The following is a 26258-nucleotide window of genomic DNA, read 5'->3' as shown; positions in this document are numbered from 1 at the left end:
AGCTTCATACTCCCAGATGAGCAGGCCTGAAAAAGGACTCCATGACCTTCATGAAGCCAAGAGCAGATAAGGGAACTCTGCGTTTATGCTATCCATGCCAACTAGCACATGAAAAAGTTTAAAAAAAACCCAAAAAACAACAAACAAAACAAAAAACACACTGAAATTGGGACTTGGCACTGTAATCCAATACAGTAACGTCTGCCAGGCATGACAGACATACTTGTCATCTGAGTCAAATTTCAGGCAAGCCTGAGCCACTGACTGAGTTCAAGGTCAATCAGATCTAACTAATGAGACCCTACTGAAAACAATCAGCTAAATAAAACCCAAAGCAAAACGAATCTAAAATTTAATATGCTCCGAAATATAACAATGGGATGTCAACATATTCAACAAGTCTCAAAGTTTAGAGTATTCAAATGTTCAGAGCAGGGATGATCAACCACTAAGGCTATGGAGCTATTTCCCTAAACTGAAACAATCCTCTCATTAGAAAGAAACAAGATTCAGAGAGTTGAAAAAGAAAGAAAAAATATCCTATCACTCCAGCCCTACTTCCTACCAAAAGACCTGTAGCCCACAAAAGTGGAGCAGATCTAGGCAGGCTACCTGTGGTCTCCCTTCCACTCCTCCTCCTGTGTGGCCCCCTAGTCCTGCCTCCTCAGATGGCCTACCTCTCATGCCATCTCCCTTGTTCTGAGGCTTGCCACAGAACCTCAAGCCTCCTCCTTCCTCTCTCCTCCTTCTCCATCATGGCCTGCTGAGGCCAGCCACAGAAAGCCTTCCTTTCAGCCTATCTCCCTTCCTTTGAAGCTCCCCACTGACCACAGCTATCCTAGGTAGGCTAACTACCTGTGCCGCATCCAACCTCCAGACCGTACCTAAATCCCACATCCTATGACCAGGTCCTGTCTAGTCAGTAAATTCCCTGAATCCTAGTTAGTTTGCCCCTCTCCACCCCACCCTCTGGTCCTCCAAGCCTCAGACCTGGCCTCTGTTGCACAGACTCTGGGCAGATCCAATGTATTCCCAGCTCCCAGAGCAGGTCTGATGCTGGTCTCATGCCCTGAGTGCTAGCCCAGCTTGATGCTCAGTCCTCATGACTTAGTCTACCTATGAAGGCCTAGCTTTAGTGGCACAGCCTGTGTCTAGATCTAGTCTCATGAACCCTACCCAGCCTATAACATCCCCATTCCCCAGACATATCCTGGGTTTCTCCTCTCTAACGCATCCCAACATATCCAACCTCCAGGTCTCACCTTGGAAGGACATTTGTCCAAGGATCCAGCCTGGTCAGTCCCTGGGACCTCACTTGACAGTGCCATCCCCTTAGTCCTTACTACACACATAATTTATGCTGGCCTGACCTAAGGCACCCTAAAATATCATATCAGAAACATAAACATTTAAGAACTCCACATGCTTAGCCCAGTCTCATAAAAACACAAACAATATGAATGAAAATGAAAGAAAATATAGCCCATCGTTCTACACACATCCACCAGTCCTATGGAAATATTCTCCAGTGAAAATTATCTAGATAAACTCCAGAATACAGAACTTTAAAGAACAATCAAACTTCATCAAATAGTTCAAGGATTTTAAATAAGAAACTAAAAACCCGATGAACTGAAGAATAAATACTAGAGTAATAACACAGAGAACAATAAAAACATAGCACTGAATGAGAAGATGAAGACAATCTAAGATTTTTTAAAACTGAATGCAGCAAAGATAAATTCTGAAGAGAACTCAAGATGAAATAGGAATGAAATTGAAAATTCAAAAAGCCAATTAGAAATCCATGAGAATGCCATACAAATAGAATGGATCAAATAGAAGAAAGGATATAAAAACTCGAAGATAAAATAGTATTGGACCACATAAGTAAAGAACATAGAAAATTTTAATACATGATAAAATATGCAGGAATTAGGGAATACCATGAAAAGATCCAATGTCAGATTACAGGTATCAGTGAAGATCAGGTCAATGGTATAACCCAGATATTCAACAAGATCACAGAAAAATGTTTTCCAAAATGAAGTAAAGACAAACCCACACAGACGTAAGCAGTATACAGAACACCAATTAGAACTAGAAAAGGAGCTCCTCGCAGCCTGTTATACTTAAAACACAATTTATGCAGAACAAAGAGTTTGTAGAGTTGCAAGAGAAAAAAAAACAAAAACAATTCACATATAAAGGAAAACCCATCTGAAAAACAACTGATTGCTCAATGGAAACTTTAAATGCTAGAATAGCCCGGAGCACTGTACTTCAGGTTCTAAAAACCATGCCAACACAGGCTACTGCACCCAGTAAAACTACCTGTCATAATTGAAGGAGAAAGAAAACTTCCTATGATATATTAGAGAAAGGAATTCATGCTCACCAAATGAGCCCTACAAAGAATACTGGAAAGAGTTCTTCTTACTGAAAAGAGAGATAAGAATTGCCAAAAGACTACAGAAAGATCAAAAATGATGATGTAATTACTGAAACATAAAATAGAACTTCTTAAGAACACAAGAGCAAAACAATAACAAAAGGACACACATAAATATATCTTTCAAAAATAAATACTAATGGCTTCAACTCTAAAGGAGTTAAGAAACAAAATCCATCTGTCAGTTGTCCACAAGAAACTTGTTTTAACTTTAAATATAGGCACCACTTTAAAGGAAAAGGACAGAAAAAGTATTCCAAGCAAAAGAGACCAGGAAGTAAACAGATGTACCTCTCCTGTTGTCTAATGTAACAAATTTCAAAACTAATTGAGAGAAATGGAGAAAAATACTTCATTTTTATCAAGGGAATAATTGAGCAAGGATATATTACAATCCTAAACATAAATTCAGCAAATTCTGCCACACTCAATTTCATAAAATGTATGTCACTGAAATTAAAGACCTAGAATAATTCCAATCCAGTAATAGGTGATTCAAATAAGCCACTTTCTCCAAAAGCCAAGTCTTCTAGAAAACAAAAAACAAAAAACAAAAAAAAAAAAAAAAAAACTAAACAGAGAAATGTTATAATTAAATGACATTAAAGATAAAATAGAATTTACAAAATATTCCACCAAAAAACCAAGGACATATATACGTACATGCATACATGGATGTGTTCTCTGCAATAAAACACGTCCTGGGTACAAAACAAATCTAGAGAATTTCGCAAACACTGATATAACTCCATGTATTCTATCTGATCACAATACAATAAAACTTATAATCAACAGCAAACAAAGGTCTGTTAAGTATGTAAACTCAGAGATTAAAATTTCTAGTAAGTATACAAACTTCCAGAAACTAAATATCACAGACTGATGAATGAGTCAAGTAGAAAAATTAAAAAAAAATCATAATTTTACAAATTTGCAATTAACTTAAAATGGCCACAAAACCTCTTAGGACACATTAAAAGCAGTCCAAGAGGAAATTTTATAGCTCTAAGTGTTATACATTTATTACAAAAATAAATTTTATGAGTGCTATAAAATTATTAGAAAAATTATTTTTTATAAAAACATAAGAACACTTCCACACTCATTTTTTAAAGCCAAAGTTACTCTAATACCAAGTCCAAGGAAAGATATAACAACAAAACCCCCAAAGTATACGAAAATATCCCTAGTGAGCAATAATATCGTATGATGCAATAATCCTCAATAAAGCTCTTAAAAATTACAATCAAGTTGGCTTTATCCGAAAAATGCAAGGATGGTCCAACATATGTAAATCAATAGATGTAATAAATCATATTAAAAGACTTAAAGACAAAAATCACATAATTAGATCAACAGATGAAAAAAAAAAGGCCTTTGACAAAATCCAGTGCCTTCAAGATAAATTTCTTAAAAAGAATAGGACTACAGGGAACATACCTCAACATAAAAAGAAGATATTTTCATGCAATATATACATGTACACACACACACACACACACACACACACACACACACACACACACACCCCACAACGAGTATCTCCTAAATGGAGAAAAGTCTTGAAGGAATTCCACTAAAATTACAAACATGATAGGACTGTCCACTGTCCAACCTTTTCTCAGTACAGTGCCTGAAGAACTAACTAGGCCAGTAAGAAAAAAAAATCCCGAGAAATTACAGGATTTCAAATAGAAAAAGAAATCACCATTATCCCTATTTTCAGCTAATATATTATTATACACAAAAATCCCCAAATTTACACCAGAAAACTAAAAACTATCAACAATGTCTGCAAAGTAGCAGGATACAAAATCAGCTCACAAAACTCAGTACCTTTTCTACAAACCAGTAACAGTGATAAAGACATCATAGAAACACTGTCATTCACATTAATAGCCTCAAAGAAATACCTAGGAATAAATCTATGCACCTAAAAACAAACAAAAACAAAAAAACAAAAAACTAGAAATAAAACTTACCAAGTAGTTGAAAGACCTCTATAATGACAACTTTAACTCTCTGAAAAAAAAAAAAGAGATGGAGGAAGACACTAGCAAATGAAAGGATCTCTCATGCTCAGAACCTGGAAGAATTAATATTATGAAAATGACCATTCTACTAAAAGCAATTTACAAACACAGTGCAATTCCAATCAGAGTTCCTACAACACTCATTACAGAAAAAAAAAAAAGAGCTATAATTCTATGAAACCACAGGAGACCCCTAAAAAACCAAAGCAATTCTTACTAAATTAATGATATTGGAGAGATTACCATTCCAGATTTCCAGATATATTGCAGAAATACAGTCATAAAAACATGATATTACCACACTGTAGCATCTACAGTGTAAACCAATGGAACATGACAGAAGGTCAAACATTAATATAAGTAACCACTGCTATCTAATATTGACAAAAATTCCCAAAACACACATTGAGGAAAATATCTTCAACAAATAATGCTGGGATTCCATATATAAAAAAATAAAATTAGGCTGGCTCCAAATGGATTACCATCCTTTAATCTGAAATGCTGTAACTGCTAGAATATAGGTGATATCCTCAATACTTATCTTTGTGAACACAGGGAAATATAGTTCTCACAGTTCTCACACCTCATCAGAAAGCGTCTCATGAGGAATTTTAATCCAGTATCATGACTGCTAGGACAAGGGATCACATCCAAAGACCTTCTAGGTCTATGCAAATTGGGCTGGAATGCAGACACACCCTGGATTACAATATGATCTGGCTGGAATACAGACCTGTCCTTAGTACACACCTTTAATCCTAAACAATGAAAGGAAGATTAGTTTATAGAAGGAAGCAGGCATGTTTCAAAGTGAAATCTAATTTAGGGGCAGACAAAGTGATGAATCAGAGGGTAAAAAATGAGTCAGAGATAGGATATGCCTAACACTCAAGAGAAAACCAAGCTACTTAAGAACAGTCCAGGAAGAGAAAGGAGAAGAGGGTAGTGTAGTATGAGGAGTTATGTGTGGTAGTTTTACCGGGACCATTTTACCCAGACAAGTTGCAGCCAGAGAGCGAGAAGGACCTAGACGATTAGAACAGATTGTCAGAGTTAGTTTGAGGACAAGCTGAGTAATTCAGTCAGAAGCCAAGAGAGAAGCCTGATTGAATCAATCATCTTGGAGAGGAGTTTGGGCCAGAGGAGCCCCATGAATCAGCCAGCCAAGTTCAGAAAGAGCTAGAAAGGGTGAGTTGATTCAGCAGTAAGTCTCTGAGGCTGAAAGCACTCAAGACCTCCCTCCCTTAGCAGACCTCCATTAGAAGCTGGAAGCTGAAACCTTCAAGGTTCGGTTTACAGAATATTAGATTGTATGGAGGCTAGAAGCTTCTAGATCTCTAGGCCTAAAGAATCCTCAGACAGAAATGCTCAGCCCAAGCCGTGTGTCCCTACAACCTGGGTAAGGCTCTCATCTCTTCCCCTCATCTGAAGAAATAAAAACAACATTTACACCTGGACCCCAACTTATGAAAATAGGACATCACAGCAAAGACTCCATTCTGATTCAAGATTCTGTCCAGGTACTTCTAACTCACTCTTAGGAAGCAGAGGACCTTATCTCACCTTATCTGAGATCACATTCACGTGGACTTCAAAAATGATATACTCACCTTCAACACCACTAAGAGTCAAGTGCCATTACTAACTAAATGGTTCTCACCTCTCACATTCCTTAAATATTTTTGTAATTGTATTTTAAATCCCATCTGAATAACCTTCTAAATGATAAAATATATTAGACTTATTTTCATAAAGTTACAAATAAAAATATGACGTCCTTTCACTGATAATACTTTCGTGTTATGACTGTTTGCTTTCAAACTATTGCTGGAAACTACTACTTTGTCTTTATGACTATTAGCATATATGTATGATTTGGATAAAACAGAAAGTCTTGTTTTTAAATTAAACGTTAACCCCATCTACTTTAGCTAGAGGTTACTCAGGATTTGGGCTAATTTTTTTTTCCAAATTATAAAAAAGACATCTATATCTAATAAACACAACACTCATGGTACTTTATATCTTTAAATACTGATATTTCTTGGTTTAGTTTATATAAATGTCCAATAGTACAATTAGCCAGAAATAAAAACATTAAACAATATTTTTATTTTAATGAGAAAAAAAATGAGTCAGTGCTATACATACTCCTTCAAAATTCTCATTTATAATCACGTAAATATAAGTAAGATAACTAACCAAACACAAATAGCCATAAACACAGGGAAACTATATAGTGAATCTTGTTTAAAATATGTAAATTTCAATCTTATTAAAAAATAATAATTTTGGTTATTTTAGAGATTTACTTCATCTGAAATCTTCACTCCATCAGGCCAAACTATGTTCTTGACTACTTAACTTTAAGGTATAGTAATCTTGTCACAAGTAAATGCAGATACAGGGTATCTATTAGATGGCTAATAGTTTTGCGATGGTCCAGGACTTACTTTCTTTTTTTTTTAATTAATATTTTTTTATTTTTAAATAATTTTATACATTCACTTGTATCCCAGCTGTAGCCCTCTCCCTCATTCCCTCCCAATCCTCCACTCCCTCCCTCATCTCCTCCCTGAACCCTTCCGAGTCCACTGAGAGGGGGTGTCCTCCTCTCCTTCCATCTGGCCCTAGCTTATCAGGTATCTTCAGGATGGTTGCAATGTCCTTATCTATGGCCTAGCAAGGCTGCTCCTCCCTCAGGGGGAAGGGGAAGCTCATGAGTTCATGTCAGAGACAATTCCTGTCCCCCTTACTAGGGAACCCACTTGGATACTGAGCTACATGGGCTATGTCTGAGCAGGGGTTCTAGGTTATATCCATGCATGGTCCTTGGTTGGATAACCAGTCTCAAAGAAGACCCATGTGCTCAGATATATTTGGACCTTGTGGAGCTCCCTGTACCCTCTAGGATATACTAATTCCTCCTTCCTTCATATGATTCCCTACACGCTACTGAAGGCTTGGTTATGGGTCTCAGCATCTGCTTTGATACACTGCTAGGTAGAGTCTTTCAGGTGCCTTCTGTGGTAGGCTACTGTCCTGTTACTTGTTTTCTTCTATTTCAAATGTCCATTCCCTTTGTCTTTCTAGATGAGGATTGATCATCTTACCCCTGGACCTCTTTCTTATTTATCTTCTTTAGGTGTACATATTTTAGTATGTTTGTCCTATCTTATAGGTCTATCTTATAGGTGAGTATATACCATGTGTAGAACTTCTTAATGGTCTTTATCAGCTATTCCCCTCTCTCCTGAAGCCTGCTGTCCTACCCATTACTCGGCTTCCCCCACATCAGATCCTAGGAATGAATTTCTTAGGTACAGGGAACCTTACAATATTTAAAAAATAATATTTGGCCCTCATATGCACAAAAATTTGATACTTGGCCAACAGGGGGAACTGTGAACAAAAACTGAAAAAAATGTATATATACATACTACATGTGATAGCAACTAGTGAAAAAAGAAAAGACAGCATGAATTTGAAAGAGGGTTATGTGGGAGGGTTTAGAGCAGTGGTTTTCAACCTGTTGGTCACAACCCCTTTGGAGGTGTCAAAGGACCCTTTCACAGGGGTCATATATCAGAAAACCTGCATATTAGATATTTACATAATGATTTATTATTTATTTTGTAATATATTTTATATATTAAATATAAACATATTTTATATTTATTTTATAATAAGTCTCATCAGATCTACATACTTCATGTTTCACAGTGTCCTGGCAAGGCTTCCCCCACCAGGGGGAAGTGATTGAAAAGTACGCAACAGAGACCATGTCAGAGACGGCTTCTGATCCCCTTCCTAGGGAACCCACATGGTATATATTGGTATATGTGTGTAAAGAGCCTAGGTCTAATCAATGCATGGTTCTTGGTTGGTGCTTCAGTCTCTGCAGTAAGCCCCTCTGGGCCTTGGTTATTTGAATCTGATGGTTTTCTTGTGGAGCTCCTGTCCCCGCTGGGTCCTTCTATCCTTTCCCCTACTCTCGTATAAGGTTCCCTAAGCTCCACCCACTGTTTGGCTGTGAGTCTCAGTTCTCATAGGATATTCACACTGGGCTCCCATCTACAAACACCCTAGAGCACACTGGAGATCTGCAACAGGGTGGGCCCCTGGGAGGATATGGGGTGACTCTAGCTAAGGCCTCTGGTGTCAAGGGTCATAGAGACTGAACTAGACAGGACTATCAGTAAAGAGAGGGCTGCAGGAGGGGAACACCAACCCACCCAAAAAAACTTCCATTCAGAATTTACTGTCTTTTCCTGCAGGGATAAAGACAGAGGAAAAATTGAGAGAATGTGCAACAAATGCCTGGCCCAACACAAGACCCACTCCATAGGAAAGAGCCAATCCCTGATACATGATGATTTATAACAGTAGCAAAATTACTGCTATGGAATAGCAATGAAGTAATTTCATGGTTGGGGGTCACCTCAACATGAAGAATTGCTGGGTCTTTTGTTTGTTTTTGAGACAGGGTTTCTTTGTGTAGCTTTGGCTGTCCTGGACTCACTTTGTAGACCAGGAAGCTGGCCTAGAACTCAGAGATCCGCCTGCCTCTGCCTCCCAGAGTGCTGGGATTACAGGTGTGTGACACCATGCCCAGCTGAGGAACTGTATTAAAGGGTTGCAAATTGGAAAAGTTGAGAACAGCTGTCTTAGAGAAAGGAAATTATATTGTGAAATTATACACAATTATATTGTGATCTCAAAAAAAAAAAAAGAAAAGAAAATTCAAACAAATTTGAATTCCAGAAGAGATTTTAATTTTAATCTTATTTATTCTTCTCATATACATTATATCCCTACCTCAGTTTCCCCTCCCTCCACTCCTTTCACTCCCCCTCCCTCTCTCACAAATCCACTTCTTCTCTTCCTCCTCCTCAGTTTCCTTTCAGAAAAGAGCAGCCTCCCAGGAATATCAACCAGACACAAAGGACAGGAGAGGCAGCTGTCTGTGGGTGAGCTGGAGTCATTAACAGACCTGTAAATTCTCCAGCAAACTTATTTTATGAACTGACTAATGACTTAAGACTGTCTCACAATTATTCTCTGCGCTTGAAGCCTGTTTTATGTGATTTCCTATATTTGTGTTTTATTTTGGACTGAAAAAAATTATAAAAGGGTAATCAGAATAGTAATTTACAGAGTTCAAGTATATTTTTTATAATGTATTTATTTTTTTATTTCATGTATTTTGGTATTTTGCCTGAATACATGTCTGTGTAAAGGTGGGAATTACAGTTTTGGGGCTGCCATGTAGGTGCTGGGAATTGAACCCAGATGCTCTGGAAGAGCAGCCAGGGTATTCTTAACCACTAAGCCATCTCTCCAGCCCCAGAGTCCAAGTCTTATTCATGGGATAAATGTGTTTGTTCAGATACCCTTGTATTCTAGTTTAATCTCTGTTGCTGTGATAAAAGACCCATCAAAGGCAGTTGATGGAAGGTGTTTTCCCTTGCTTTTAATTCCAGGTTACAGTGCATCACTGAGAGAAAGTCAGCTCAGGAGCCTAACACTGGTCACATCACATCCACAGTCAAAGACAGAGATGAATGCATGTGTGCTCGCTGGTTGCTTGTGCTTATGCTCAGTTCTGCTCTCCACTCTCATACAGACCAAGGGCCCCTGCCTAGGGAATTATGACACCCACAGTGGACAAGTCTTCCTGTATCAGTTAGCTTGAGACAATTCCACCTCATACTTTTGATAGAGATACCCCCGTTTGTCTCTTTCCCTCACTTCCCACTCCCTTTCACTCTCTTCCTCCTTCCTTCCCCTTAACATATCTACCTAGTTAACTGATTTTGCTATTGGCTTCAAGGAACCAGGGTAGGTTTGATTTTTGTTCACAGAGCCAACTTTGGTTCCCATTTGCAATTCACTGATCTTTACAAGAGCCTATTGCTCTTGTTTTTTCCAAGTCTAATGTTTTTTTTTAATTAGAAACTTTTTTATTAATTACACTTTATTCACTTTGTATCCCCCCATAAGTCCTTCCCTCCTTTCCTCCCAATACCACCCTCCCTCCCCCTTCTTCACACATGCCCCTCCCCAAGCCCAGTGATAGGGTAGGTCCTCCTCTCCTTCCTTCTGATCTTAGTCTATCAGATCTCATCAGGAGTGGCTGCATTGTCCTCTACTGTGGCCTGCTAAGGCTGCCCCCCTCTCATGGGGAGGTGATCAAAGAGCAGGCCAATCAGATTATGTCAGAGGCAGTCCCTCTTCCCATTCATTACTATGTAACCCACTTGGACACTAAACTGCCATGGGCTACATCTGTGCAGGGGTTCTAGGTTATCTCCATGCCTGGTACTTGGTTGGAGTATGAGTCTCTGGGAAGACCCCTGTGTTCAAATTTTCTGGTGCTGTTGCTCTCCTTGTGGAATTCCTGTCCTCTCCACTATTTCCCACTTCTTACATAAGATTCCATGCACACTGCCCAACAGTTGGCCATAAGTCTCAGCATCTGCTTTGAACTCGTACAACCAGTCTGGAAATCAATCTGGCGCTTTCTCAGACAACTAGGAATAGCGCTTCCTCAAGATTCAGCCATACTCCTAGGCATATATCCAAAAGAGGTTCAAGTACACAATAAGGACATTTGCTCAACCATGTTTGTACCAGCTTTATTTGTAATAGCCAGAAGCTAGAAACAGCCCAGATGCCCCTCAACTGAAAAATGGATGCAGAAATTGTGGTACATCTACACAATGGATAGACTCAGGCTGACTCATTCCCTTGGTCTATCATTGGTGCTTCTCTGGGGTGAATAAACATTTAAACATGTCTTCCCAGGAAAAGTCACATCACAAAAGGTGATGTAAACAGGCCAAAATCTTGTAGTCTTCTTTTAGTTTTCTCAAGAACCTCCATACTGACTTCCACAGTAGGCGCACAAGTTCATACTCCCAGCTGCACTGACTAACCATCTCTCTCAAGACATCCTCACCAGCGCTTGTTATTTGCTTTCTTGATGACTTTCATGCTGAATGGGGTTAGGCAGAATCTCAGAGTACTTTAAACTTGCATTTCTCTGAAAGCTATGGATAGTGATTGTTTCTTCAAATACTTGTTGGCTCTTTGTATTTCTCCCCTTTGCAAATGTCTGCTAGTTTTGTTAGCCCACTCCATATTATGATTTTTGTCTCATGGTATTCCGTTCTTGAAGCTCTTTACAACATCTAGGTATCACCCACCTATCAGATGTATAACTGGCAAAGAATATTGCCTTACATTGTGGGCTCTCTTCACTCTTGCTGCTAGGCTTTTGTTTTATTTTCACTGCAGAAGATTTTTAATCACATGCAACCCCATATGTCAGTTCTTATGATTACCTCCCGTGCTACTGGCTTCCTTTTCAGAAAACACTTGTTCATAACTGTATTTTGAAGAATTTTTAGCTGTAGTTTCTTCAGTTTAAGAATTATAGTTCTTACTTGAAATCTTGATTCATTTTGAATTGGTTTTTGTACAGGGTGAGGAGTGCAGATCCAGTTCTATTTTTTTTTTTTGTTTTGTTTTGTTTTGTTTTGTTTACAGGTGAACATTCAGTTTTCCAAGCACCATTTAAGGAGGTTACCTCCTTTCTGGTGCATGTTTCTGAAATCTTTGCCAGACTAGGCAGCTGTGACTGGTGGTTTAATTCTGGGTCCTCTATGCTAGTCTGGGTCCATTTCTGTGCCAGTGCCTGTCTGATTTTGGCACTCTGGCTCTGGACCACAGCTGGCAATCAAGTACCATGAAGTCTCTGTACTTCTCTTTCAACTTAGGGTTGTTTTACCTCTGTTGGGTCCTTTGTGTTTCCTTAAAAATATTAAGGAGGCTTTTTCTAGACAAAAGGCCACTGGAATTTCAATGGAAATTACATTTAATCTACGGCATGCCTTAGATAATATACCCATTTTCAACTCTGCCAATCCATGAATGTGGGAGTTCTTTCCTCTGATAAATTCCAAAATCTGAAGAACATGTCTGGTCCCAAATATTTCACATAGAGGATTATCAGTTTATACAAAACCTAAGGATCCTAGAAGAATGAACTCTGACATGACATTACTATTGCAAAGCTCCTTCGGAAGCTCCTTCCTGGGATCTACTAAACCGTGTACCTACAGTCTGTCTGTGCCTCTGTCTGTCTGTCTCTCTCTCTCCTGTCTTTCCCTCTCTCTTCCTCACTAATATCACCCCGCCTGACGAGTCTTTTGAGAATGAGAGTTTCTCTTCTTGGGGTACATGTCCACACAATTATCCGAAGCTATAGCCAACGGGTCCAAAAACTTGTGTGCACTAAACAAATGAAACAGGCAGACAGGTGTGCACCAGCCTGAAAGCTGTTCCTCCAGGAATAAGAACAAAATCTTCCAGACAGGGAAGCAAGGATGTCGACAATCAGCGAAGTTCCTAAATTACTTGGATGCTTTTGAAATATTAATTCCCTAGTCAAAAATACTATGGTTCCAAATCTGATTGCTCTGAAAAACGGTCTTAACAGATGATGGAAAAACCAGCCCCAACAGATACATATAAATCACAGCTCCTCAGGGACCATCTCTGAAGAGCCAGAGACAACCAGGAAGTCTACTGTGAAACACATGATTCTAATTTAATTCCTTTGGATCAAATTCTTGATCTTGGGCATAAACAGGGGGTAAGGCAGAGCTTTATGGCAGAGCGCATGTAAAGCGAGAGCAGCTCACACGGTAGCCAGGAGGCAGAGGAAGAGGCAGAAAAGAATCAGGGACAAAGTGCATCTTTCTACAGCATACCCTAGTGACCTACTCATTCCCCATCTCCTAATTGCTAACCTGTCCCAGTAATGCCATTGATTGGGTCAGAGGCTTTAAGATCCAAGCACTTCACAAAAGACCACCAGCTGAGGAATGGAGCATACACCTAGTTAGACAGCTGTTGGTTACTGCCAGCATGTGAGTGCCACTCAACACAAGGGCAACCATGCCTGGAATTCAAAACCTAGCCAATTTCCCAAGGCTACTGAGGTCACAGATTTTACAAGAAAATCTACTATCACCTATTTGCTTGATCAGCATAATTCCTGACTACATTCTAAATCTCAGCCTTATGCCCAAAGGTAAGTGTAGCTCTTAACCTTCATCAAAGAAGCCTCTCTTTAGAGTAAATGAAGAACATCACAGAAAATGACAACTAGAAAACAACGCAGAGATCAAGAGATCATGGGAAGCCTACCTCCAATGGCTATATCTACACTACAACTCTTAGAAGATGAGGCAGAAAGATTGCCAGATCCAGGATACCAAGAAGTCTGTGAAACAGTCTTTCCAGAAATGGTTGCGTAAACAAGTCTGAACAGTGGCAATATCAATAGACGTGTAAAAAGAGGAGAGGAAGTCCGGAGTAAGTAAAGTCTCGAGTTAACGTGCACTGTGGGCATTGACATGGCCATGTCAAGGACGTCATGGCCACAGGCTCAGAGAAAAAGCAAAGCCATTCTCAGAGCAAGTGCAGTGCTGGCAGCATGTGCAGAAAATGACCACCATAATTTTCTCTCCTTGGATATTTATGGCCTCAAGACTGTTCCCCTAAAGAGACTGTTCCTACTGAAATTAGCTAAACATTCCTTCTTGTCCAGCTGTCTGCAAAACCCCACCTCTTTGTTCAACTGTATATAGTAAGCACAGGTTTCTGTAGTGCTATGGTTTATTTTCCAGCAAAGAGCTCAGTCTACCTGATTCCAACTTTTCTGTGTCTTTGCCTGCCTTTTCAGCATCCCTTCCTGTCCAAGTCCCCAGAGCTGTGTAAGGATGCAGCAGACACGGTACCTCTTAAGAAGGAAAATCTATGGGATCATAACCCTAGACAAGGAACTATAAGGCAACTGGTGATTATTGAGAAAGGGAGAATTAGTGTATACCAGGGCTGTTTGTTAAAACTGGTGGCCCAACCCAAAGTGATCAGCCCTAAAATCTTACATATAAACAACAAAATGGACTCCACAGGTTACACTTATATATCTATGCTTATAATTGGAGAAGAGGCTATCAATTTAAGAGCAGAAAGGTATAGAGGACTTAGATTCAGGGGAATTAGATGGGGCTTGAGGGAAGAAAGAGAAAGGGGAAGGTGTAAAAGTAACTTTTTACTTTCCTGATCCAGTTGTTGTCTCTGAGGCCTACTGCCTCCTTCTGCTAACCTAGGCCAAGTCCTGGAAGCTTCTAGCCACCAAACAATCTAACCTAGGCCTAAAACATTTTCAGCCTCTGAGACTTACTGCTTAATGAGCTCACCTTTTCTTGGTCTTACTGAGCTCTGGGCTGGCTAGCTGGCTCAACTCAGCTGTTCTGGCTCAAATTCCTCTCCCAGCTGACTTATTCAATCTGGCTTCTCTCTCAGCCTCTGAGTTGCTCTGTTTGGTCTCAAACTAACTCAGGTGATCTTTTCTAATCTTCCGGTTCCTTCTCATTCTCTGGCTCATTCTGTCTTCACCTGAGCTTTCTCTCTGCAACCTGTCTCTCTATTACTGTCTTGGATAAAAGTGCCCCCTCTCTTTCTCATTGCCCCTGAAGTAGCTTCCCTTTCCTCTCTCATCTCATGAGAGTTGGGCATATCCTATTCTGTCAAGTCTTTCTTTGATTTGTCACTGTTTCTGCTACTCAATTACACATCACTTTCAAACATGAGTGCTTCCTCTACAAATCAACTTTACCTTCATTGTTTGGGATTAAATGCTTGTACCATACGCCTGAACCTAAGCTTTTCTTTACCTGAAACTTGCCCTATATGAGGCTGGTCTTGAACTCAGATCTGCTTGCCTCTATCTTCTGGATTAAAGGTGTATTTGTATTCAAGCTGGATCACATGGACCTACAAGATCTTTGGATGCGATCTCTTCCCAGAACAGCCATGTTCTAAATTAAAATTCCTCTACAACTAGTGATGTACTTGTACTTCAATGTTAAAAATATATGAAATGTTTTTAAAGACCGTCGGCTTACAACACAAGAGGGCACACATGAGCCTGGTAGGAACACTTCAAACAGAAACCATAACAAATCGGTCATGCTCCCTGGAAAATTATGACAGCCAATTGCACATATTAGCCATGGCCTTAAAAGAGGTAGGGAGAACTGCAAGGGAATCCACAAGTGAGCAAGGAGAAACTACATCACCCAGAGACCCAGCATGAAGAGTCACCTCAGGCATTTCTCCCTGAAAAGTTCCTCAGGCACAGAGAAAAATTACAAGACCAGCCCATGTCCTCTTGTCAGGAAGGTTCTCTAAGAAAGCACTCCAAAAAGGCAGGCTGTCTTGAAAGACACGGTTTTGAGAAGACAAGACAAACAGATAATGCATACATTCCTTCCCAAGAACTTACATGTCCATCTTCTACCATTCTAGGGTTGTTCTGTATACTGAGTGTGAAAGGATCCAACAGAAAGGGCATGCTCCTAAGTGTCTGTATCTGGGCCTACATCCAACCTTTGCATAAGGCCTCCCCTTCTGTTAGCTGAGACTATATTTCCTACCATCCCTGCCCTACTAACCCCCATCAAAACCAAGCAACAGTTTATAAACTGGCTGCTCATGGTTGATACTTTCCTGTATACAATGCATCACGTAGGCTCTGTTTCATATCCCAAGCTGTAAGGATGACCTGGGCTTATAAAGAAATGAGATTGAAGCTTGACAAGATAAATCAGAGATGTACAAAGGAAAGACCCAAATGTGGACTCCAGGAGCTACTCTGCCACAGTTCAAATGTCAATCCTCGGAGCTGTGAAACCCAGCTGAGGGAGGGAAGAGCAGCAGAGTGCTGATAGTAAAACACCAAGTGCTTAGAGAAGGACATGCAGAAAGGACTTGGTGTTCTCAATTATAGTGGCTCAAAGAAAGGGGAGGCAGAGAAGGAAACTGGCAAGCTCTGTGCGAGGCTGATCCCATGTGCAGAATGTCAGCTCTCTACCCTCTCACTCTGAAGGCTCTACCCTCTTCTTGCCACATGCAGGTCTAATCCTTACACTTCAAATTTCCTAGAATTAAATGGAAAAGTAAATAGCTCCAGTTCAGAAAAAACAAAACAAAAAAAAAAAAAAAAAAAAAAAAAAAACCCACAATGTCCTCCCAGTGCACACTTTAATAGGTGAAGAATACTCCAGAGGCGAGTTGGGAAGGCACAAGGCTACTGGCATAGAAGTGGGGACTTGTCAGATGTGAGAGTAAGCAGCGCCTCATGCAATAAATCAAGATGTCTGCAAAGCCGCCCCTTAGAGGCTGTTAATGTCAGATCATCCATTTAATCACAAAGTGTTTACATATGGTAGATGCTGCACTGTGTCCTGGTAGTAACTGGCCTCTGGAGAATCCTGCTTTCTTCTGTGTGTCCACATGTTTATTTACCCATGAGATTTCATCAAAGCTGATTATAGTAGGCTTACTGCTCTCTACCAGAGCCTAGTAGGAAGCTTCCCTCAACCATCTCTGGTCTCAAATGACTGAATCAGAAGATCTGTAGTGATTAGGTTTGCATAACACACACACACACACACACACACACACACACACACACACACACACACCTATATTGCTTTTCCATCTTCAATGCCCCAAACACTCCCTGCTGCTTAGTAAGTACAGAGAATCCAGAACAGTGCTTGTGGGCAGTTAGTGTAACTGCAAACACACAGGTTAAGATTTTAAGATAAAATGAATTGTAGATCAAAAGCTCTTAGATAATAATTAGGTGGCGGAACCTGAGTGAACACATTTAAATGTACGAGCCTTTGGTTATTCCTCTCTTGGAGCCTCTTCCACTGTTGGAGCATCTCATGCTTCCTTTTAAACCTACCCTCACTCAGAATGGAAGGGGAGTCAAAGGAAAAGGAAAGGAAATACAAGACCCTCACAAAGAGCTTTTAGAACAGTGTTACCTTTGCATCATTTCCTTACTTGGCTGAGATTTTTGTAGTCAGCTTCTCAGTACACGTGGCCCTCTTTGACACCCATCTGTTCTACATTCAAGTTTAATCAACTACAGACCAAAAATACTGGAATGGGTAACTGTATCTGGGCTGAACATGCATAATCTATTTGTTATCTTAGTTCCTAAATAATATACTACATTATTTACACAGCACTTATACCATTAAGTATTATAAGAAATCTAGGGGTGATTTAAGGCATTTATATAAGAGTGAAAATAGGTTACATACTAATATATCACTTTTTATAAGTGACTGCCTATAAATATAAATCTCCAGATGACTTGAGAAGTAGTGGGTTTTGTTTTCATACCATGGGAGTTCGGGAACCAATCCTGTACTCTGTTCAGTGGGAGGAATATAGAACTTTAAAAGCTATTACTACAGAAGCCGGGTAAACTGAAAATATAAATAGTAGCATAAGCAACACCAACTTATCAAAACATTAATGTAATGAGTTCATATGTCGTCCTACTCATGAGCTACTTGCCTGTAATAATTAAATATGGAAAAAAATGTGGGGGAAAAAGAGAGTAACAACAGCCCTTATGTAACAAATATAGTCAGTGGAGTCAAAATTTATTACCCAAATGCTAAATTTCAAGGTAGCTTTAACACTACCCCACTCCTGACCCTGCTGAACTCTCTAGCCGATAATCTCTTAGGAGAATGTGTCAAAAAGAACCATGTCTGGCTCTCCCTCTCTTACTGCAGTTTAACTGTCAATGGTGAAGTTTAGAAGGAAAGTCTCTGTGAGTTTTTGCCTGTATGTTTATTCACCGATTGATAAAGAAGCACAGGAAAGCGAAGAAGAAAAATATTGGTAGAGGGGAGGGCAGGGAGATTCATCCAGGCTGCTATTAGCATGACTCAGGGAGGGGAACCAGCAGAGGACAGCCTGACATCCACACACCCACACAGATCAAAACATCTCTGCCTTCCCCTTGCTTCCACTTTCGAGCCTTCAGGAGGTTCTAACTGCCCTGAGTCGGTAACAGCTGGTCCCTTATCTCGTGGCTTCTGTCAAGTTCCTGATTTTCTTCTCTTCTTGAAGATGAGGAAGAACTCTGTTTAAGTGTCCTCTGGAACCTACACTGAGACATAGTCCAAAATGAGTGGGGTCTGACGTGCAGTACAGGAGCCAGAAGCAGGTAAGGAAATTCTTCATGAAATAACCTGCATGTATGAATGGAATAGTAGTAGGTCTGAGCTGGGAGACACTGGACAATACTCACTGATGTTAAACATTTGTCAGTGATAATTTGGGGATTCAGTAATAATTATTTTGGGATTCATGTGTTTAACATGTCTGTAGTAATTCAAAAGAAACTGTTTCAAAAGTGTCCATCTGGGACATTTTAAAAACATGTGAAAGGGCACAGAAATGGCTTCTCAAAAAGTAAGTTCACTGTCATATTTCTTCTTTCAAAACTTCTCATGATGTGTAGTTTCTCCTTTCCTGAAACCCCATGCATAAGCACGGAACAAAATTCCATCTATTTGAACAGGTCAGACCTTTAAGCTTGTTTGCTGCTGGAAAAGTTAATCTTAATGTCACCTAGTAATTATGCATTTGCTTTTAAACAGGCTTAAAAGCCAAAAAAAAAAAAAAAAAAGCTATTTGATACATGGCAAAAATTTTCGTTCATCAGAGACTTATTTATAATCAGCTAAACTGTTTAAAATACTTGAATTATTTAAAATTCTACACATAGGACTGAGCATGAACCTCCAGTGTCAGTACCCTCAATGAACCCATGCAGCCCACGTAGGGTACACTGTTTGAGTTATGGCCGGATTTGGGGGCAGGGGTTGTTTTGGTTTGCCTTGGGAAAATTACTTCTATGTGGAAAATTGCTTAAAAATAAGAGTAAAGAAAAATAGTTTATATACTTATCTTTTAAAATATGCAAAACCAAAAATAAATTTTAGGACCAAGTAATCTAAATAAACATCAATTTAAAAATAAGAGAGCAAGGCACTCACCGAAAACATCACAGTAATATTTTAAGTTCTATAGACACACAAAATCTCACACTTTAATAAAATGTATAAATACATATAAGCACACAGATATAATTGCACACCCATAGACACATGTGAAGTACATTATTATCATTCCCGAGAGGGGGATACCAAGGTGCTCAGAGCATAACAACCCAGTTAGGGGAAGTTGCAGAGTGTGGAGAATGAACTGTCCTGTGCTAACACGAAGCAGCAGCAGCACTTAAGAGGAAGCAGGAGCTGAAGGGGTGTCTAGCTCGAAGGCAACAGAGCTATTCTTTTCTCTCTCTCTCTTTTTTTTTAAGATTTGTTTTCTTACCAGGAGCCTGAATCTGCCACACACTAAGAGGCTGGCACTGCTGCTGGCTCCTACGGCCAAAGGATTCCTTGCAATGGCTTCATATGCTTCCTGTTCTGCCTCCCAGCCTACCAGTCACCCGGTGTTCAGCATATCTTCCTACCCTCATCAATCCTCTCCAGCTACTTTCTCCCTTAGTCACGTAATTTTAGAATGTATTACTTTATTATTAAATTATCACTGATAACTTTCAAAATACAATATGAGAGCAAGGAGGACGTGGGAGTAAGGAAAAATGTCTCTCAAAGACAACATAATAAAGGACAAAGCACTCTGAAACATTTAAAGTTACACTGGGCAACAAGGTACTCAGTAACCGTCATAAGTACCGGATCCACGTAGCTCCCTGAACCCTGGTCCTGTTTTCAGTTCAGGTAATATCTGTGAAGTCATTAACAACATAAGGTGTGAAGAAAGTATAAAGTAAATGAGGGATAACACTGAGGCTTTCAATGTTTTCATACAGATTAGCATCATCAGGAAAACTATAATTATACAACAGACCATTAGAAAACATCATAACCAGAGTTTCTGATAAACTATCTTTGAAAAAAACAGTTAAGACAGAACATCAGAGAGAAAGTCTTTGAAACTTTAGCCCACCACGCGGTCACCTAGCACTTAACTGTAACACCTAACCCTGGGTGTACCTCGACAGGATTTTTCAATTCTTTTAGTTTTAGTAATCATGTACAAGGGATTCCCTGATGATGCTGAAATTGGTAGTCCGAGGTCCACTTATTCACGTGTATCCTACTGATAGGTTGCCTACAAGTTTCTCATTCAAACTAAGCTACCTAATTAACAAAGAAATGCTTTACAAGCAAAACACCCCAGCACCTCTCCCTTTACTGCATTCACTGTGATGTAATTAAGCACTGCACTAGTCTTTGTCACAAGACAGAGAATGAAGAAGGAAAGGAACATTGGTCAAGACACTTTCTATGGCTCAAGATGCCTATGAAGTCAACTGCTGAACAGAGCAAAAGTGATTTGGAAACAATATTCACTCTAGTAAATGCTTTTAGAATGGACTCAGCTGTTGAGGCTTCTCTAAAACTAAATCTAGGAGAACCCAGAAGTAAGGCTCACTGCACCAGGCTCCTGATTTCCCTCAAGTCAGTAGCAGATGAGTGTCCTTGGTCTCTCAGCATGAGCAGACTCTGCAACAGCAAGAACAAACCAGTGTGAGGAGCTATATGACCCTAGCACAAACACTACCACAGGCATCTGTGCTTACCAAAGACTATCTAGTAGAGAAGAAGAAACAAAGAGAATCACACCAACTGAAAATTATGAGTTCAAGAGAACCAAGTCTGTTTAGGTAGAGTTCTCAAAGGATAGGCCTATGAACCGCACTAGTGACTCAGAAACTCTTGGGATAACGCCTTGAAACCTATGTCCGAACAAATCCTTCTCATAATGTTGAAGGACAAATGTGAGCTCCGCCAAGTAGAATGATCATATAAATAACACACATTCCTGTTATTTGGGCAAACCTGTCAATAGTGCTTTCTATTCCAAAGTGGCCTGGTGACCTATTGCCAAATTGAGTGCTTTCATCAGAGACAAAGTACTGCCTGGGATTTCAAATTAGCTGTAAAGCTACTGCTACATCCACAGTCTCTATGAATGTAAAAACAAAGTACTGCCACATGAGAGTCTGGGGACATCAGTTTAAGAAGAAAAAAAAAATAATACAAGTATACTACCTTTCCAGAAAAAGCACATGTGAATAATGTGTGTAAAATCCAGTTTAAATTCTCAGCATCCTGAGCAACATACAGGCAACAAATAAAGCAGATGTGCTCCTCCCCAACACAAGTTCCCCAACCAGTTCTTTAAAACTCCCTCTACTAAGTTGTCTGGCTCCTTCTTATGGCTCAGATAGCATCCTAGAAAAGGATTATCACTAGTAACTAAATTGCTTATCCCTTAGTAACAACTTGGCCATAATAATTCACAGGAAAACCAAGTTTACCATGAGGCTTCTCAATCCACCTGCATCTTTAATGCCAAAGTCATTTCTTTGCTATCTAATCAATGACTGTTTTCTTTGAAAACGTGTGACTGTACCCAGCCTAAATTAAGCTGCCAGCCCTTCATTCTCCATAGCAGACAGCCATTAGCTATTTATGAAAAGCATCAAATGTCTTACATGTCAGGTTTTGACCACTCATCCTTCAGATAAGAGAACAGCAGAGAAGGTTGGCAGTTTCTGTCCAATTATAGAACATCTCCTGTTCAAGGTAAGATATCAAGGAAAAGAGAAAAGGATCATCTATAGGGTTTGGCCCAGAAGAAACTCAAGTATATTGGTGTGGCAAGGAACTGGCTGCCTGGTTTTCAGGATCACAAAATAAAATTCTAATATATTGTGCAGAGCTACTGAACTCTGGATGCGATTTAAAACCACACGATCTGGAAATATGCCCTACTTTTCCTGTATAGCAGGAGAGATACCTGGCTGGAAAGGATTTACCAGCTGTTTGTGGGATTTTCCCAGGATGAGCTCAGAGAGCTGACCTAAGGAACATTTCCACCATGTTACAAAACATGGACAAAAGTCCTCCTCTTATTCTAAAGATATTGGCAGAACTGAATTTTCATTCTATAAACATGGAGTCCTTACCACATGACAGCCACAATTCTAGATCCTATGGATACGCTGGATGAGGCACTGTCCTTTGGACCTCATCCTAACAGGTCTCACTGAAGCCCTACTTTTAATATAACCACTACTCTTTTCCTAGTACTATTTTTTTTTAAGCCACGCCAATGATTTTGAACACCTAATTTCTCAGCATATATATATTTTTTTTACTACCTTTAGAGAGACTTGGAGAGATTCTAATCTCACTATGAGCCAATGAGTATTGCTAGCTAGTCTTAACTCCCTAGCCTAACCCTCCTGGGAGCTTACAGCCCTGCATTTGCTAATAACCAAAAGAAAATATGGAAGATGGACCTCAGGCCTTGGTGTTCAGTGTCCTCTTCCTCTCCTACCTCCTGAAACTGTCTTCCTGCACAAGAACCTCACTGCCTATAAGCACCACCTTTATAGAAGTGAAAACAGGGAGAGGATGGAATCAGAGGTGAAGGGAAAACCTAGGGCCAGATGTTCCTGCTATCACCAAGTCTGTGATGAGTTTGAATGCAGCAGCTGCCCCCCTTAACTGATGCCACTAACACAGACAGACTGCTTAACTGAGAACAGAGAGTAAGGAACCAAAACACAGGGTTGGGAAGAGTCGTTTCTAGAAAACAACTGCTTTTTCTTAAAAGATATTTCATACTAATTGTGCATGTGTGTATGTGTGTGTCCATAAGTACAGATGAACTAATGAAGTTAAGAGAAAAACATGTGAGGGGGTTCTCTCCACCCACCATGTGGGTCCCAGGGTTGGAGCTCAAGTCAACAGGCTTGGCAGCAGGAACATTTATCCTCTAAAGCCATTTTGCTAGACTTTATATAGACTATTTCAACTTTGAACACACAATGCAATTCACTGCTCCATCTTGTGATATTATGGAAAGGCCTTAAGTCCCTGAAGAGAACTGCCAACAATAACCTGAAGTTTTAGCTAACGCCCGACTTTGCTGAGACACCTTGGAAAAGTCTCAGTGTCCTGTGCTTCCTAACAACTATAGAGGTGTGCACTCTGGATTCAGATTCTCTAGTTTTAAATCCCAGCTATGCCACTTAGTTTGACACAGCCTTGATCAAGCTCCATAATGACTCCATGTCTCAATTTCCTCACCAAGGTATCATGCAGAGTAAATGAGTTAGTGCATAACGTCCCAGAATAATGGTAGGCGTGACATAAGAAAACAATCACTACACATTGCTGTCAGTGCCATCATCTCCTTTCCCAGGAAAATAGTGAAGCAGTCCGATGATTGTAAGAACAAAAGAGGGCCTCTGAAAGACTCTACTTAGCAGTGTATCAAAGCAGATGCTGAGACTCATAACCAAACCTTCAGCAAAGTGCAGAGAAAGAAAGAAGGGGGAGTTAGTATGACCTGGAGAGGACAGGAGCTCCACAAGGATCAAATATATCTGGGCAGAGGGGTCTTGTCTGAGATGATTCTCCAAGCAAGGACCATGTATGGTTATAACCTAGAACCCCTGCTCAGACGTAGCCCATGGCAGCTCAGCATCCAAGTGGGTTTCCTTAATAAGGGGAACAGGGATTGTCTCTGACATGAACTCAGTGGCTGGCTCTTTGACTTCCCCCCATCCCTGGAGGGAGGAGCAGCCTTGTCAGGCCACAGAGGAAGAGAACACAGCCAGCCCTGATGAGACCTGATAAACTAGGGTCAGATGGAAGGGGAGGAGGACCTCCACTATCAGTGGACTTAGAGAGGGGCAGGGAGGAAATGAGGGATGGTGGGTGGGTTTGGGGAGGGAAAGAGGATGGGGGCTACAGCTGAGATACAAAGTAAATTGTAATTAATATAAAAAATAAAAATTTGGAAAAAAAAGAAAAAACAACAAAAGGAGACAAATTATAGAATGTAATTACTTCTGGTGGTATATTTTGTTCAATTGTAAAAGGAGAGTAAAATAGCTTTTGGAGGAATCATTGTAATATTTATTACAAGTCCAGTACAAAACTAAGTTAAAATGCCATAGTTCTTAACACAGAATATGTATAGCATATTCTTATTGCAAATTCACATGTAAAAGATATCCCTTTCTGTGTATCTATCACAATTCAGACAAATTACCTTCTCTGACAAAGCACTTTAGTACACGGCATAACTTGGAAAAGCTTAATATTACACTGTGATGTTAAAACAGGAGACCAGAGCAAAGCAATGAGCCGTGAGTGCTTTACTGTGAAAGAGGGGAGTAATGCACAAACTTAGGAAATGATAGACTGACAGGGCCTATGGGAATCACACACTCAACAAACAGATAAAATATCAACTACTTGTCCTTAATGACCCCCCCAAACACGGCTCTTTTATTTTAACTTGACCTTTTCACTAGACAGCTTGACCTGATTTGCGATACTGTCTCTTTAAGCCCTGACACGTTGTACATATGGGCACCTTCAAAAGCCAACATTTCTGTATAGCGTGCCTTTCTCTGAGTGCTCAGGCAGTGCGCACACTCAGCATCTCTACCGCCTTTCAACTTTCTATAGCATTTATAAATGAGTCACAATCTGATCCATGATGTTCAACATCCATGCTGCTTCAAGAGGAAGTGTCAATGCCTGTGACTCTGTGCCTGCTTAATTTAAGTTATGGTATAAACTATATACCAAGAGAAACAAAGTAAATGTATGATTCAAAAAAGCCAAGACACCATATAATCACTAACCCAAATTATGATATAAATTGGACAAAGCCTGGAGAGTGGTAGAACAATGGCCTGGCATGTATAAGTACCACCAAAAGGAAAATTAAGCTCAACACAACAATTGCAGGTCTATCTGAGCACAAGTCTACATTAGTTTCAGTTTCCATCACCACAGCTTAGTTAGCCAGCAATCACAATGCACTTAACTGTTACCACATAATATCTGTCTCTCTGTGCATGATTTCTTTCACTAATTATTCAGTATTGAGATTTAATCATTTTATTGCCATGCCATGTATTGGCGCCTGACTGGTGTTCATTTCTGCTAGTAGGTCACAATTTGCCTCCCCCTTTAACCCCATAAAGAACATATGGGTTGCTCCCAGTTGGCTATTATGAGTAAAATTTTTATAACCATTTTAATACATTCATTTTTATAAATAACATACACTTTTGTTTCTCTGGCGTAAAAAGGAGTAAAATTATTTGGCTATATGGTTCTGTGTTTATCTTGAGCAGAAGTCACAGAGTAGATTTGCTATTGTACACTCATAACTAGATAATTCATAACTCATAACTGAATTTACTTGTCAATTTTTATATTGTAAGGTTTTGTGGGGGAACTTGGAGGAGAAAGATTCTGAGCGCTGTAAACTATTGTTTGTTGTCTTTGTTTTTTTGTAATTGTGTGTTTTTAAACTTTTTTAAGTTAGGGTATCAAGTTTGAGGGCTGGCCGAGAACACTGCCTTCTTCCTCTGCTTCTGCAGGGCTGGGATTACAAGCCTAAGCTATCACATCCAGAGAGTTTACTGATGTTTTAATCTGCTTTTCCCTTTAAGAATGTTGTCTCGATTGTCATATGCTCCTTGGTCAAGCTAAGCTTATGCTTTCACTTATTTTCTTAACTGAATTCTACTCTTTTTATTATGCTTTGTAAGCAAGGTTCCATAAATATCTTAAAATTTTTTAACAGAGATGTAGAGTGTGTTAGTTACTTTTCTGTTGCTGTGATAGTACATCAGACCTAGGCAACTTATAAAAAGAAAACGTTTAATTTGGAGTCTAGAGTTACAGGAGGTTAGAATCCATGACCATCATAGCAGGAGCATAACAGCAGGCAAGCAGGTATGG

At 39.7% G+C, this 26258-nt stretch overlaps 2 protein-coding genes across 2 annotated transcripts in view; one reads left to right on the top strand and one right to left on the bottom strand.

Annotated features, from left to right (window-relative positions):
* Positions 1-26258, bottom strand: part of Med12l (mediator complex subunit 12L) — a 301905-nt gene that overhangs the window by 139589 nt on the left and 136058 nt on the right. The window lies entirely within an intron of this gene.
* The window catches only part of P2ry14 (purinergic receptor P2Y14), a 43626-nt gene continuing 35900 nt past the window's right edge, over positions 18533-26258 (top strand). Inside the window, exon 1 of the mRNA XM_055596724.1 lies at positions 18533-18604. The gene's annotated coding sequence lies outside the window, so the exon portion shown is untranslated. The remainder of the gene's footprint in view (positions 18605-26258) is intronic.

The sequence above is a fragment of the Psammomys obesus genome, unplaced genomic scaffold (genome assembly GCF_907164565.1).
Source record: "Psammomys obesus unplaced genomic scaffold, mPsaObe1.curated_primary_1811, whole genome shotgun sequence".
NCBI lineage: Eukaryota > Metazoa > Chordata > Mammalia > Rodentia > Muridae > Psammomys > Psammomys obesus.
The sequence above is the reverse complement of the archived record's forward strand: the minus strand, read 5'-3'. Positions and strand labels throughout refer to the sequence as shown.